Below are 13,782 nucleotides of genomic sequence, written 5' to 3' on the forward strand. Positions count from 1 at the left end.
GCTTGACTATTTTTGCACTAGTTAGAAGATTTCTGAAATAAGGTGCTCAATTTGAGTGTCATCTTTAAAAAGAAACAGATGATGAAACAGATGTTATTAAAGAGAGAAATATTTAGCCTGAAGAAGAGGAAACTGTAGGAAACAGCAATAGGCATTATTGCTGTCTTAAAATGTTTGAAGGGCTAGATAGGAAGGAGGAGATTTGTTTTGTGTTCAAAAATGCAGCTCTAGAATCAATGTGTGGGACTTACTGGGGTACTATTCCTACTTTATCTTAGAGCTCATTTGTTTTCATGGAAAATAAACTGAATCAAATTATATTAAAACAAAAATAGTTAACAATGACAACACAGAGGAATGTTATAGAGCATGATGTACAAGAGTTATTCCAGGACCTCAAAGCCATTAGGCAACATCTCTCATTCCTCCCCTCCCCTCCTCTCCTATCTTTTCCACCCTCCCTTCTCTCTCTCTCTCTCTCTCTCTCTCACACACAAACACACACACACACACTTGTTCTCACATATCTGCTTCACTTTGCACATTTGCAGCATTAGTCTCTCTCCACACGCAACTACTCTCCTGCTAGACTCATCCTTTTGCTCATGGTACACCTCAAGAATTCCAAAAAGATGAATTTCCACAGTTTAACAACCCAGTTTCTGGTCCCAATTCCAAATTTCTGAGAGGAAAATATCTCACTGGACCAACAAAAGCCCTGTGTCCACCCCTGGTTCTATCAGATGTGATCAGGAAAAATAAAGATACATGGCACTATCCTTATTTACTGTGGATGAGGCAAATTCTCTAAGAAGTCTTGTAGATGGAAGAGAAATCATGGCCATATCAAGTAAATATTTCCATTATCTGCCCTCTTCAATTCATCTTACTCTCTACTGTCAAATTCATCTCTCTGGGAGACAGTTCAGTTTATATCACACATCCACCTATTCACAAATTTTCAATGACTAAACTTTGTCCATAAAATACTGCCTGACATTCAAGGTCCTCACAATATGATTCCAATGCACTTTTCTCATTTTATTCTTTACTATTCTCTTCCCTTGTTGTAGCCAATAGAGCTAGCTATTGTACCCTTTCCTCTATAGTTTGAGTGACCACCTGCCAGTTTACCCAGAACAGTCCCAGTGTTTTCATCGCTTTGTTGTAATTATTAAATCTGCCCCCATTTACTCTGCAATAGGTCCTGGTTTTGATGATAAATGAAAGTTCCTTCTATCTAGAGGCCCATCCCCTTATCAACACTAAATTCCCAAGGCTTAACTATTATTCAACGTGCAGGAAAAATGCCAACTTATTTTTACATAAAGCATTATCTGACATAGTAAGGCCAAAATAACACCACCTTCCTCTTTAACTCCTATTTCATTTGCTTCTCCTGTTTATGATCCACGAAACATCATATACTTTGTTATAATTGGAACTTCTTACTGTCCTTGTTTTCACTTGGAAGACCCAAGTTAATAATTATATAATGATCTTGTTTTGGTTAGAAGATAAAACCAAGGGATGTGTTCAGATAACCTAGATGCTTATCATTCTATAGACATACACCTTGAAAGCTCTAAGTAAACAAACATGTATGGATGAATAAAATCACCTGAAACTCAAAATTTAAGTTGCCTCAGTGGCTGTTTTAGGAAACTGAAATAAATTTCTTTCAGTTCCTGTTAGTTTAAAGAGTGGTTGACATATCAGCTAGCACAACAGAGGCAGCTGGGCTGGGGATGGTGGTAACTCTCAATTCAGTTCTTACTCTCAGCCACCTCAGACTTTCTTACCTTTGTTTGCAACCACCTTCCTGGTGCTGGAGCAACACCATTGCATAGTCACAGAGTAGGGACCCTTAAGACAGACCAGCCTGGAGCCAAACCCCAGCTTTGTCACCTAAAACTCTATGACCAGGGCAGTTGTTCATTCTCTGTAAACCTGTTTCCTCACCCATAAAATAAATTGTGACAGTGCAAATCCCATAGAGTGGTTTTGAAGACTAAAGGAGATAATGTGTATAATCAGCTTGCATAGCATGTGTCCATATTATATTTTTATCATCATCTGGTTCAAATTCTATGAAATAAGTATTCTCAGGAGTACATGGAATTACTACCAGCGTTTAATAAAGCTACTAACAAAAAGCACTGCCAACAGTTGGAAGGAATAATATATCTCACTAGCATAAGTGCCACTGTTTTAAAAAATAAAAAGATTAGAATCAATAAAATAGAAAATACCATAATAGTATTTTGAATATGTTTAACTTATATTATTGTTATTGTTACTATTAGTTTATCAAGAGAGGCCACAGTATAACTGCTAACAGGTGACTGGACATTTGCGTTTGGATGTTAAAAGTGATCTTCATATTTGAAAAGGTTGGTCGTTCTTGCCTTTACCAGAAGGGCTTTCCAACAGTAAAATGGACCCTCTCAAAAGAGAACTTTCATTCACTTTTCCACAGCGTTTATGACTGACTATTCTCCATGAAATATGTACTTGGCTTCGCTGGCTGCAGCAGGGCTGGAGCACTGAGGCTGGACTGGCACCTGTGCCAGAATGTTCTGGAATTGAACAGGTGGGTGGTGACTGTTTGCCCAGTCAAGGAAGTGACAAAGAACTGAAAGGCAGTCAGGCACAAGAGCCTCTGGGAAGTGCCAAATCAAATTCCCAGACACCTGTGCAAATATGCTGTCAATTAAAAGTTGCTGGGCAGGAAGAGAAGGTTCAAGTGTAAACTCAAAGAGATGCAGCTTGAGGGACCTAGGGGAGATAAAGTTGAAAGTAAAGGCTATGATGAGTGGCATGGAATTATCTCTGCCCTAATGAGCGAGCAATTGACTCAACTGTTTAGTGGAGGTCAGAGCATATAAAATCTAAACTGGCATGTGAGCAGTGTGTATATTGCGGTCCAATCATGCCATTTTTAATGTAGACTTCTGATATCTTCTACTTGAGTGTCAGCACTTTATGTACAAAAGTAAATTCTGACTTAAATTTATATTCTACATCATGTCTAGAAGAATGTCTTGCACATATTAGGTGCTCAAGAGATATCTGCTAATCATTAGCACTGTTCAGCATCAGAACAGGCAGCCTTCTTTGATGGTAAACATTACATCCCTGGAGGTATTTAAGCAACGTCTCATTAACAAGTGTGTACTGCAAATTAGAAAAGGTTTAATAAAACATCTGTTATTGAAGCCATAGAAAAATTGAACTTGAGGACATCCAAAATTGATTTCAATCCAAGAATCAAAGATTCCATATTCTGAGAGTTAACATTCATAGCTTCTATGACAATGAAAATTTTTATTTAGTGATTTAATCTGCTGTATTATTGAAAAAAATAGATTTCAAACAATACTCTGCTTGATGAAAAGCATTTTCTTAATTTCCTATGGATTTAAAAAATTGTATAATTGCAAATGTTCATTAGCATATAATTAAATAACCCCGTTTCCCTGGTTACTAATATGTGCCAGGGTGTCATAATTATATGAGTAATTATGAAAGGAGAATATATGACTTGGCAAACTTCTGAAAATTATTATAGATTCAGAGAAGCTCACTTTGGGGAAAAGACATTAAAATAGGGCAGGATAAAAAGAATATAGAATAAAAGAATAAAGAATATAAAATAGGGCAGGATAAAAAGATAATAGAATGAGAATATTACATAATAATGCACCATACATGAAAAGTCTGTTCTAATTTCTAGGGAAATAATAGAGGAATGCAATAAAATCTGTTCACCATCCATGGAGGTCCAAGTGTTTGAAGATGTTTTATGTACTTTGCCTTTTTATTGTACCTCTGATTTTGGTTAGTTTATGGCTCTGCCTCAAGTTTACTTTTATGGAGATTAATGCAATTTATACATTATATTTTATTTTATGATATACTTAACAATAAGTGCATAGTAATTAAGGCTGTGTGAGATTAAGGAAAAATGCCCAGGAACTAAATACCTTTTAAAAAAATATGTTCTTTGAGTTTAATAGCATTTGAACTATTTAATAGCTTAAATTAAATTAAAGTTAATAGAGTTTAATTAAAGTTATAGTCAAAGGAGAAATATTCTCTCATTAAAAAGAAAGTGTTGTTCTGGGGTCATGAATGTTTTTCTCGATTCTCAATAAAGAAATCACTTCTTGCTATGAGGAGTCTCCCAGCATTACAGTCTTGTCAAAGGCCCATGAATTAACTACATTGTGTGAGAGTTAAGAGTATTCCATTTCCACAGGTAACATTTGATATTCAAAGAAAACCCCAATGTTAGTTTACAGAAATTCTTAACATGTCAGGCCAATTAAAATTCTATTACTTTCTACATATAAATATGGAAATCAAAATTTTTACACCAGCAAAAAATGATCGACATAAAGTGAAAATGGAGAGTAGCTCCTTTGGCCAATGTTGCGCTTGGGGTCACCCAGAGATGCTGTTTCTAAATTGAACAAATAAGGACTTGCTTAGGACTTGTTTGTTTCTCATTCAGATTGTGCAATTATAGACTTATTTTTTGCATTGAATGGAAGCCTAAAAAGTAGGGTCAGGAGAAGAATTGATGAGATGACAGGAGACCCATAGAGCTGCTGAGAGCCATCAGTCTGACCCTGGCTGATGTGTGCCTTTCTGGCCTCGGATGAGACTCACTCTTAAAACTATCCCACTCACTGTCAGGCTGTCTTTCTTCTTAACTTAGATTGGTATGTTTTGCTGGATGTATAGATTAGCATGTGGCATATGAGCCAAATACTCTCTCCTGTTTTCCTTAATTAATTAAATTCTAATTCTCTTAAAAAAATCAAATTCCAAACCTCTAAAGCAACAATGTAAAGTTAATTTTTAATGCAATTTTATTCAATGTGTATCTTTTTCCTTATAGATACAATACAGAATTTTTAAACATAAAAATAAACCCCAAATAAGGCACCCACTCACACATAGCAAGGTAAGGGGGGAAGAAAAGGAAATTATATAGCTACAAAATAGAGGAATAAAGACTATCCAACTACAAACTGAACTTTTTTCCCCTTTTGGCTTAAATGAAATGAAGCTGGAGTGATGCTAATCTACATTGTTATTTTCGTGGAAATAATAAAGAATGACATAAAGTCTAATCCCATATGCACTGGAGGCCAAACTACCTAACTCTGCCTTGATTTTGGTTTGTTTATAAATGTATCTCAAATTCTCTTTTGTAATAATTAATGCAGCAATTGTTGCATAGCACTTGCTACAATGCAGTTGTTGAATAATGATTGAAAAAATTAATTAATTAGTGAAAGAATATAAATTTCAGATGTCTTCAGTCATTAATTGCAATCCTAATCAAAAGCCCATTTTGGGCTATCTTGTGAATATGATAATAGAATAATTATATCATTTCTTAAAAGAAAAAAGGAGGGACTTTTTTCAATCATTAACTTAAATCCCTATCATTATTCTTAAATTTTAAAACAGATCTTTAAAAGAATATTTTCAATTATAGAACTTTAAAAGAAAATATATAATTGCAAATGTGATTTGATGGTGACTGGTTTCTTCGTATTAATCTTTGGTTTGCCTATCTTTTTTTAATAAAACAAATGGGGATTAAAGTATCTTATTATCCAAGTCACAATCAGCAGGTTGGCAGAGTATAAAAACCACGAAGAATATAATTCTGGTTATGCTTCTGATTAGCTGTGTGAATTTGGGCAAGCCATCTAGCTCCCTTGAACCTTAGTTTCCTTACCTGTAAGAAAGAATCTCACTCAAAGGTTGCTGTGAAGATCAAATGAGATACGAGTGCATTATAAAACACTATGTCAATGTAAGGTATTTCTGCCATAATTACATAATCTCATTTTGCAAGTTAGACCAGTTAGGGATTAGAAAATATATAGGGAGAGTGGTGTAATGCGAAGAATATGAGACCTGGACTCAATAAACATATTCGAGTCCCAACAACTCTATTTTGTGACCTAGAGCAGAGCCCTTCACCACTCTGAACCTCAGTTTCCTCATTTACAGAATGGGGATAATACTGTTGAGATCTAAAATATATATAAAAGCACTTGGCAAATTTACAAGTGCTACATAAGAATCAACCATAATTCTCAGTAGCTACCGAGTTTACAGTAAACGTGTGAAAAACCACATAAATCCACCTATAGTTGTTCAAAAGTCAGACGGAGATAATACGTCTCAGCACTGATGCACATCATCAGACACTTGGACTTTTAAAAACCACTGTACGTGAGACAAGGTAAAGGTGGAGAAAGGAGTACTGTGGGGACTTAATTATCAACTTAATGGAAAAATCATTGAAAAATATATAAGATTTCAGGGCCAGGCGCGGTGGTCCACACCTGTAATCCCAGCACCCTAGGAGGCCGAGGCGGGAGGATCACATGAGGTCAGGAGATTGAGACCATCCTGGCTAACACAGTGAAACCCCATCTCTACTAAAAATAGAAAAAAAAAAAATGGTCGGGTGTGGTGGCGGGCGCTTGTAGTCCCAGCTACTCCGGAGGCTGAGGCAGGAGAATGGCGTGAACCCGGGAGGGAGAGGTCGCAGTGAGCCGAGATCGCACCACTGCACTCGAGCCTGGGCGACCGAGCGAGCCTCCTCATCTCAAACAAACAAACAAAAAGATAAGATTTCGGGAGTCCGTTTCGTTGAATGGGGTTTTAGTAACTTGGTAAACACAAACACATGCCAGATTTAAAATGTGTCATCACAAGAAAAACAGTCACAGTCGTGATGTGGAAAGGTGTTAAGCTTATGGAAGCTGAAGCAGAAGAAACCTCTGACTAGATTGGCATTGAAATAAAGAAATGCAATTGACAAAATTAAGGAGAGGCAGAAGCCAGAGTCTTCTCTGTGAGGAAACTTAAACAGTTGGGCTTTCTCCAGTCCGTGGAGATGCAGGCAGGGCTGCAGGGTCCCGGGAGCTTCTATGTCCAACCATAAAGAATCAGGAGCCTGCAGTGAAGGCAAAGTGTAGCCATCTAACAGCTACTTGGTTTTGTTCTAAAACTCCACGGGTTCTTCCACTCAATTGGAAAGCTCCCAAGATGTTTTTCCAACCACCAGGTCCAATCTCTCTGTGAAGAGCTATGACCAAGAGAACAGGATTGCTTGGCTGGAAGGGATCTTAGAAATCTAAGAGTGGTTGAGGGTTTGCTCTTTGGTGTCGATTTTCCTGGTTTCAGTTCCAATTTTGCAACTGGGTGTGAGTCCTTGAGCAAGTTATTTGGCTTCTCTGAACCTCAATTTCCACAGCTGTAAAAGAGGAATTATAATATATACAATGGATTTTGTGAGGATTAAGTGAGAGGATTAAATGCTTGTAACCTGGTACATTTTAAATAAACAATAAAGTAATTGGCTATTATTTTATTTAATTCCTTCGTTTTATGGATACAGAGAAGATAATAACAATAAATATAAGTAATGCCTGGTGTAGCACTTTACCTTATGAAAATATTTTCCCATGCATTTCCTTATCTAATTCTTTTGCTGCCCTACGGAATGGGTTACTATTAGCATTATTTTGCAGAGCAGGAAACTAAAGTTGAGGCAGATACCATAACCCGTCGAAAATCATGTGAGATAATGGCTATTTCAGGACTCAAATGCAGGTCTTTTGAGTCTCAGAGCAGTGTGCTTTCATCTGAATCAGGCTAACCCTAGGCAGAAGTATTAACAGTCGCTAACATTCGCTCTGGGTTAAGCACTGGCTGGGCATTTAAATGTGTTATTTCATTTAAACCTCACAACAACTTTATGGTAAAGACAGTATTTGAGTTTCCATTTCAAAAAAGTTAAAATAACAAGCACAAGGGTCACTGAGTTATTAAGCAGTGGAGCCAAGTGTGCACCTAATCAGTTGCATGTTTTATCATTGAACTAAACTGTCTACAGATAGAAGCTATGCAAGAGGACAGTGTCTTAAGAGTGTGATCTTCCAATAAGTCATAGCCTGTCTTTATCCAGCACCAGGAGAGGTGTGGGAGAACACGGAATAATAATATGCAAATATCATTACATATAAGCATTGTGCCAGGCACTTTACATGTATTACCTTCATAGCAACCTCAGAAGGTATATGTTATCCCCCCATTGAAGACTTGAAGAAATTATTCCTTGCTTAAAATTACACAGCTAATGGCAGAGCTAAGATTTGAAGCTCTTGACCTTTCTGCAACTGTGACATTGCAGCTTTTAGAGCACAGAGGAACTTAGACATCATTGCTGCCAGTTCTCACCCTCACCTATGAGCAAACTGAGATGGTAAGATCCCATGTTTGTCCTCATAGGTAGAAATTGCAATAAAGGTCAACTTGTCCAACTTCCAGCCCAGTGATCTTTCTGCCTCATCATACAATACAAACATGACCCCTGCCTCAGGGAGCTTACACTCCAGTTGCAGAAACACGAATCATCAGAAAGCAGCATAAGTGAACATGTATTGGCGACTTCACCCTATGCAGAAGAGGCATGTTTTCTAGAATTTAAAGAGAAGCAGAGTCAGTGAGGAAAGGAGAGGGAAGTGGGCAGAGGCTTTCTACTTTAATGCACATAAGAATCACTTGGAAGAATCCACTTAAATGCAGATTCCCAAGCTGGAACCCAAAATTTTAAGTCAGCAATGTACATTTTTTAACAAACAGCTCTGACTCTGAAGTATGCGCCAAAATTCACTACTTTGGGAAACAGGAAATTTGTGAGTAGGTTCAAAAGAGCAGTAACAATCAAGACAGGGTATAGACAATAGGAACAGATTAAGGAGCATTTTGTAAACTAGGCAAAACCGTTTCAATTTGTATGATAAATTGGGACATTTTGGAAAAGGGGTGAAGATGAGTAAGAGCTGTGTGAAGAATGGTTTAAACCAGAGAGAACAAGGAATGAGGAGGAAAAGATAGAAAGGCCTGGGTGAGAAAGGGTGTGTTTTAGAGGCGTTTCAAATGAAACCAATAGGAGTGGCAACTGGTCAGATGGAGGGGATAAAGGAGATGGATGTAGGAGCACCTGATGGAGGAGGAGTAGCTGGGCCTGGCTGTAGATGCACACAGCTCTATCGAGCTAAAAGTTAATAAATACTATTCTAGTTGTACACCATGACAAAGTTAAAAATTCTTCATGAAACATATAGTCATAAAAGGCATAAAGTGTTCCTTTCAGCACTTCCTACGTGAAAAAGGAAGCCAAACCTCACATTCCTCACAGTGTCCTGAAAAGAACCCTTTTAAAGGACACAAATTAAAAAATGTTGTGCTGATACTTAATCTCACCCAAACCAAGAGGCCCTGGGTTTGGCTCAGAAAAGGGTGATTATTTAACTCTTCTTTGGCAGTTTTCTTCATACTCTTCATTTCTGCCCAAAGAAACAGAAGTGAAAAACTAATGCTGGATATTCAGAAAACTATTTTCCAAAAATTTTAAAATGCTCAAACAGCATTTTAAAAAATCCTTTTTTGCAGGTAGAGGAAAGATGAGGTACTAAAATTGGATATCAAGGACTCCTCGTCTCCAATGAGTAATCTTCTTGAAAAAAAAATAAAAAATCAATAAGATGACCGTACAACTCAAACAATTTCTGCTAAACCAGATAAATCTCCAATAACTGTGAGAACTTTCAGATTATTATTTTTTTAACTAAAGGGCCCAGGTCTTTGAAGTTTTTTTTTGTTTTTTTTTTGTTTTTTTCCCATTAACACTTGAAAAACAGTAGCAGGACTCCAAAGTCTAAATACTGTTTAAGATAATTTCAAAAATGAAAACCTGAGACTTAAAGGCAAACCAACTAAGTGATCATATGCATGTTTTCTTAACTAATCATACACTATAGCTGAGCACTCCAGAGACACCGAAAGTTTGGAGTTTTTTAAAAAAAACCAAACATTTTAATTGGATTACAAAGTCCAGTTCACTAGCTAGAACATTAGCAAAAGTCAGTAGATCTGCTTTGTTAATCTACAAACTTTTAAAAATTAACTTTATACGTGATCATTTTATACATTATACATGATCATTAATATAATCCAAGTTTTTCAACTTGAGAACTTCAAGTGTTTATAACTTAAAAAGAAAATATAATTTAGCTGCTCTTATTTAGGAAATTTATTTGAGGAATACAACTGAGAACTCTTCTATGAAATGAACTGGTCAATTAGGGTTCACATTAATAGAATTTTCAGTATATTTATTCTAAAATTAATTTATTCATTTAAAATATTTAAATATTTTATTTAAATTGTAGTCATTCTTATTTAACAGTTCGATTTAATTTTTGAGTAAATTGAGCATCTACTATATAATAGCTACTGCTAGGGATTGAAGAAAAGATGGTTGAAATGTGTGGGAAGGTGTGATTATAAAAATGAATAGCTCAGAGTCTAGTGAGAGAGAACTGTGCAAATGGCTAGAATTTAATGTGAGAAATACTGTAATGTATTAACACCCAGTGTTGTAGATACACAGAAATATAAAGGGGAATATTTCATTTGAAGCTGATCTTAAACAATAAGTAGGAACTAGCTGGGTAAAGGGAAGTAGGGTTCAGGGTAAGGCATTCTTGGCAGGTAACAAGAGACGGAAATGCTAAGAGATATGAAACGACATGCTGTTTTGAGAAAACTACAAGTACATCAATGTGGAAAATCAAAGGGAATCTTAGAATGACAGGATCTCAGAGAGGATCTTAGGAATAGGAAAACACAAACTAGCCAGATTGGGAAGGGGGTTACATGACAAAATCCTATAAGAAGGTGGAAGCTCTTGGCAGTTTTTACTAGGGGAATGCCATAAAACAACTGGATCCTAGAAAAAGAACTCCTGTCTGAGTGAAAAAAATAGATTAGAGTGAAAGCATCATTCAGTTTAGTTACAAAGCTAGCGCAGGCATAGATGTAGGCAGGGATGCTGACAAGTGTACAGGGTAGATTAGATATCCAGGAGGTCCACTGAGTAGCACCAGGGAGTGGGAGGAGCTGAGTGAGAATAGGAGCACAATTTCCAGCTTGGTTGCTGAGTGAAAGACTGTTGTGCACCAAATAAGCTGGGGGATAGAGCCTGCCATATATATTATTTTATATCTAAGAATAACTTAAATGCTAACTAAGACATCAAGAGCATATGCTCCTCTCCTGGCCCCCCACTTATTTATTCAGGACTCTGGAAAGTGGATGTGGTGTCAATTTACTGTCTGCCTCATGGCAGAGTATGTCCCACAGCCACTGATGTCACTCAGTGGAGCACAAGGTGGGCAACAAAATGGACTGGAGATTCATAAATTTCTAGGCTATCCATGGTACCTTCCCATCTTTGGTGGATAATTATCCCCAGGAAGAATCCACATTAGGCTTTATTATTGAGGAAGACCCTGGAAGTCAAGGGTTGAGAAGGCAGAGAACTCATGGCCAGGGAAGATGTGATAGAGCATCCGCATGGACATCCAGTTCTGTGAGAAATTTAATCCCTGAGAAGTTAAATGTTTTCCTGTTATCATCCTCCTAAGATCCTCTCTAAAATCCTGTCATTCTAAGATTCCCTTTGATATTACCACGTTGATGTACTTGTAGTTTCCTCAAAGTAAGTCAGCAGCATTCCTTTCATATCTATTAGCATTTCCATATAGTTATTTGGAAATGGTTATTGAAGGGATCTCTTCATACTGCCTACCTATGTCATTTTCCTATGCCATTACCCAGAGAGAATATGCAATTTGGTCTGTATATAAAATCAAGTACATAAATAACTAATATCGCAGTTCAAGAAATGGTTTGAAGAGAGGTTCAGAATACAAGTGGTGCTCACAGAAGGGCAAAGTAGTGAATCAGAAAATATAGAAGTAAGACATGTTGCTTTGAATAATAGTTTCAAATTCAACGAACAGAGGGATTGGAGGGAAAGACCATCCCACTCAGAGAGAACAGCATGTCCAAAGGCCCAGGGAAGAAAAAATATTTTATGGAATTTCAAGTAACAAGGAGGAAGAGGAGTATAAGCAAGGAGAAAGCAGACACAGGAAAAGAGAAGAGCCTGGCAAGGTTAGGGGTGGAGAAATGTGGATGGTAGAAACAAAACGGAAAAAGAAGCCACGTAGTAGATAACCGTGTCCACGAATGCCCTGTGTCCAAGCTTCTCAATCTCTATAATGAAAGAAGAAATGCCTTCCTCTCTTTCTCCCCGTAAGCAATTTGGCATTTTCACTCTGTTCCTACAAGGTGAATAGAAATCTAGATATATAATTATGAATCTGAATGATAATAGCTAATGTTTACGACCTAGGCATTAGAGTCGTAAATTACCTCATTTATTTATTTTTGTTTTAGTCTGATCTTGTTACTCAAAAAAATCTTATTTTTGACTGGATTCAGACAGAAGTAGAAGCTCGCTGAGAGGAGAGTCTGCATCTCTTGGCACTCTGTTCCTGGTGCTTCTCTTCAGCCTCTTTCATTCTCTTGGCCGAAAGTTTAGCATATTCTGCAGCCTCTTCCTGATTTTTTTAGTACGCTGCTTCTTCAGAGCAATACGCCACTGTTTGTGCTGCAGGACACATGGAGTAATAAGACGCTGAATCTTCTGTGCTTTGGTCCTAGGTTTCTTACCTTCTTTGTTGAAGGGCTTTCTTACAACATGCTCACAGACATCATCTTTAGGGAAATTGAAAAGTTTGTGGATTCTGCTAGCTCTTTTGGGCCCCAGGCAACAAGGCACCGTAGTACCAATCAGTCCAGGAATATCCTTCTCTCAAGTTGAGAACGCTCAGATTGGCATCTACAACGTAACCACTAACAGATTTCGCTTTCTTTCTCTAGTTCTCCTTGGTCTGTAACAGGAATGCCCCTTACTCAGTAGCAGGTGGACACAGCCGTGGGTCAAGACACACTGCTTCATAGGGAAACTTTGTTTGTCGTTCCCATCATTTATTCAAACAACGTAGCCCTTCCATTCTTCACCCGGAGCGTCAGCAGCTACTTCTGTGGCCATACGCTTCTCATAAAAAGCAAGAATTTTGCATTCATCAATCACTTAAATGAGTTTCTGGCAGCCAGTGGCTGGGAAGAAGATGTTCAGCTTCATCTTGAAGCTGTTGATGGTGGCCTCCCAAATTATCTCATTTAAATAACACAAAAACTCTATGAGGCAAGTAGTATTATTATTCTTCATTTTAGATGGCAAAGCTAAAGTTTAGTGATGTTAATCCAGTAAACAGGAAAGCCAGCATTCAGATACCAATGCAAAACTAAAGAAAAGGATTTGTTCATGTGCTCTGGATATCTGATCTCTATAAGTGTTCTGAATGAGTCAATTTAGTCAAATCACCAATTTTGCCATTTTTGTAAAAAAAAAAAAAAGTAAGTAAACTAAAAATAAACATCCTATTCTACTAGCAGCTGAGAGGAATGCCTTTCTTCCTTTCAATCAATCACAGGTGTCTGACAATCTTCACAATCAGAATCAGTCTAGCATACTACCAAAAAATTCCTGCCTGAGCCCAATGGGCCCCAAGAACCTTAGAGAATCAGATAATCCCTTTACTAAATGGCATCATCAAAAATGTTACTTTTTCCCTCAAAATCAAAATATAAACATTGGGGGAGAATCTATCTTAAATAACAGCAAGAAATTAATCATAAAAAGAATTTGCTTGAAAGTGTCATAATTTTGCAACGGTTTTACTTTTCTTCCATATGTGTAAGGGAGAAAAATGTGCATGTATAAACATAGGCTGTTTTACCTTCAAGTGACTCCAAGAAAGAGTC

General features: G+C 37.2%; 1 pseudogene; it reads right to left on the reverse strand.

The window, feature by feature from the left end:
• Positions 1 to 12,373: 12,373 nt before the first annotated feature.
• On the reverse strand, positions 12,374 to 13,099 carry LOC745868 (small ribosomal subunit protein eS6-like; annotated as a pseudogene).
• Between the last annotated feature and the right edge of the window lie 683 nt (positions 13,100 to 13,782).

Source organism: Pan troglodytes, chromosome 10 (genome assembly GCF_028858775.2).
Source record: "Pan troglodytes isolate AG18354 chromosome 10, NHGRI_mPanTro3-v2.0_pri, whole genome shotgun sequence".
NCBI classification, from domain to species: Eukaryota; Metazoa; Chordata; class Mammalia; order Primates; family Hominidae; genus Pan; species Pan troglodytes.